The sequence below is a fragment of the Bufo gargarizans genome, chromosome 1 (genome assembly GCF_014858855.1).
Source record: "Bufo gargarizans isolate SCDJY-AF-19 chromosome 1, ASM1485885v1, whole genome shotgun sequence".
Classification (NCBI taxonomy): domain Eukaryota; kingdom Metazoa; phylum Chordata; class Amphibia; order Anura; family Bufonidae; genus Bufo; species Bufo gargarizans.
Genome location: NC_058080.1, coordinates 573,265,249 through 573,268,600, shown reverse-complemented (window position 1 = coordinate 573,268,600; position 3,352 = coordinate 573,265,249).

The window sequence follows — 3,352 nt, the reverse complement described above, 5'->3', positions numbered from 1 at the left end:
GTGTCCGTGATCCGTGGCCGTAGGTTACTTTCATACAGGCGGATCCAAAGATCCATCTGCATAAAAGCTTTTACAGATCTAAGTTTTCACTTCGTGAAAACTCATATCCGACAGTATATTCTAACACAGAGGCGTTCCCATGGTGATGGGGACGATTCTAGTTAGAATACACTACAAACTGTGTACAAGACTGCCCCCTGCTGCCTGGCAGCACCCGATCTCTTACAGGGGACCGTGATCAGCACAATTAACCCCTTCAGGCCACCAATGTTATTAATGCTATAGAGGGAGGGGGGCCGATGGGGGGCGCACACTGTGCCACCAACGAATAATTATTACAATACAGGGAGGAAGGGGGGGGGCGATGGGGGGCGCACACTGTGCCACCAACGAATAATTATTACAATACAGGGAGGAAGGGGGGCGCACACTGTGCCACCAACGAATAATTATTACAATACAGGGAGGAAGGGGGGGCCGATGGGGGGCGCACACTGTGCCACCAACGAATAATTATTACAATACAGGGAGGAAGGGGGGGCCGATGGGGGGCGCACACTGTGCCACCAACGAATTATTACAATAGAGGGAGGAAGGGGGGGCGCACACTGTGCCACCAACAAATTATTACAATAGAGGGAGGGAGGGGGGAGGGCCGCACCGGCCACCAATGATATTCAAACTGGGGAGGGGGGGGGGGGTCTGCCCCCTGCTGCCTGGCAGCCCTGATCTCTTACAGGGGGATATGATAGTACAATTAACCCCTTCAGGTGCGGCACCTGAGGGGTTAATTGTGCTGATCACGGCCCCCTGTAAGAGATCGGGTGCTGCCAGGCAGCAGGGGGCAGTCATGTACACAGTTTGTAGTATATTCTAACTAGAAGCGTCCCCATCACCATGGGAACGCCTCTGTGTTAGAATATACTGTCGGAAATGAGTTTTCACGATCTAACTCATATCCGACAGTATATTCTAACATAGAGGCGTTCCCATGGTGAACCATCGGATTGGAGAAAACTCAGATCAGATGGTATAAAAGGGACTCCAGACTTTACATTGAAAGTCAATGGGGACGGATCTGTTTGAAATGGCACCATATTGTGTCAACGTCAAACGGATCCGTCCCATTGACTTGCATTGTAATTCAGGACGGATCCGTTTGGCTCCGCACGGCCAGGCGGACACCAAAACGACTTTTTTTTTTATGTCCGTGGATCCTCCAAAAATCAAGGAAGACCCACGGACGAAAAAACGGTCATGGATCACGGACCTATGGACCCCGTTTTTGCGGACCGTGAAAAAATACTGTCGTGTGCATGAGGCCTAAGGCACACAAAAGCTCGCTTGGCCTTTGCAAAAGCTCATCTGGACAAAGAAGAAGACTTCTAGTCCTCTGTGCTATGGTCAGATGAAACAAAAATTGAATTGTTTGGTCACAATGAGGTTTCCTTCATTTGCCATAAAAGGGAGAAGCCTTCAACCCAAAGAACACCATCCCCGCTGTCAAACATGGTGGTGGGAACCTAATGCTTTGGGAGTGTTTTTCAGCCAATGGACCAGGGAACCTAATCACAGTAAATGGCACCATGAAAAAAGAGCAATACATGAGGATTCTCAACGACAACATCAGGCAGTCTGCAGAGAAACTTGGCCTTGGGCACCAGTGGACATTTCAGCATGACAATGACCCAAAACACACAGCAAAAGTGGTGAAGAAATGGTTAGCAGACAACAACATTAACGTTTTGGAGTGGCCCAGCCAGAGTCCAGACTTGAATCCAATTGAGAATCTGTGGAGGGAGCTAAAGATCAGGGTGATGGCAAGAAGACCCTCCAACCTGAAAGATTTGGAGCTCATCGCTAAAGATGAATGGGCAAAAATACCTGTGGAGACATGCAAAAAGCTGGTCTGCAATTAAAGGAAGTGTTTGATTGCTGTAATAGCCAATAAAGGCTTTTCTATTGATTATTGAGAAGGGTATGAATAATTTTGGACTGGACACTTTTTGCTCAAATGTAAATAAAAGCTGAGAAATGTTTTTTCCCACAATAATGCCTTTTGTACATCGTCTTATTATCTTTTGGGAGACACCTATGTCATTTCCCGTCAAAAAATTACTTGTTGGTTGAATAAAAGTAACTTTAAGTCAAAATTTGCCAGGGGTATGAATAATTATGGGCAGCACTGTATATACACACACATATATATATATATTCTGCTCCTAGCTGGGCGAGTGGGTGCAGCACAAAATTGTGTTGTAAAACCGACAGGCAGTATAAAGTTAGACAAATTGCCCCCCCTGCACCAGATGGAGACTCTTTAGACCTGTCTACATTTTAGGGTGCATTCACACAGACGTATTTTTGCTGTACCGCGTCAGATCGACATTTTATTTTTTACAGATCACACGCGGACCCATTCATTTCTATGGGGCTGCAAAAAATGTGGGCAAATTATAGAACATGTCTAATTCTTGTCCATTTTGAAGACAAGAGCCATTTTTTCAGTAGCGCCTGTGAAAATTGTGGGATGCACACGGACCATACCTGTATTTTGTGGACCGCGCAATGGATACGGTGGTGTGAATGCACCCTCACACTAGATTAGTAACCGCCCCTGCACATACCTGTGCACTAGAACTGTGGTGTATGATACATTCTTGGGAAAATTGATGTAAAGGAAAACTGGCTTAGTTGCCCACAGCAACCAATCAGATTCCATCTCTCAGTTTTCAGTGCTTCTTTGGAAAATGTAAGGTGGAATCTGGTTGGTTGCTAGGGGCAACTAAGCCAGTTCTACTTCAGACCTGTTTTGATAGACCCCCCTCCATGTATGGTATAGAACTGATGAAGAGGGGGACTAAAACCACTGGGAATATGTCACCTTCCAGGATAAACTTGCGGGCGTATCTCTTCAGGTTCTTCTTCTTGCTGGAGCAGAAGGATGATGGGAAGGCTCCCTCAGCCAGCAGCCTGTAGATATCCTCCAGCTTGTTAGGACTGGTCTCCACCACTTCCTCCGCCACCTGCAGGGGCTCCATGCCTAGCACACCCTATGGCTGCTCCTCAGTGGTACCTGAACGCATACAGTAGAATGACTGACAGGCGACGAGACATGTTTCCGGGGGACCTCTTTTACTGTGACACCGGAAACCCTAAGGGACCGTGTCAAACTCCACAGCTCCTGCGTCGGACGCAGGGGAAGTCGGCTGCCTGTGACTGGACCTCCGCACTGGAAAGCTTGCAGACGGTTTCTGGACCTGGAGGCGGGGCAGTCACCTGCTGTGTCCGGAAGTGGCTGTGCACATGCGCAATGGAGTCCACAGGTTACAGGGGGTCTTCCTAGTTGTGT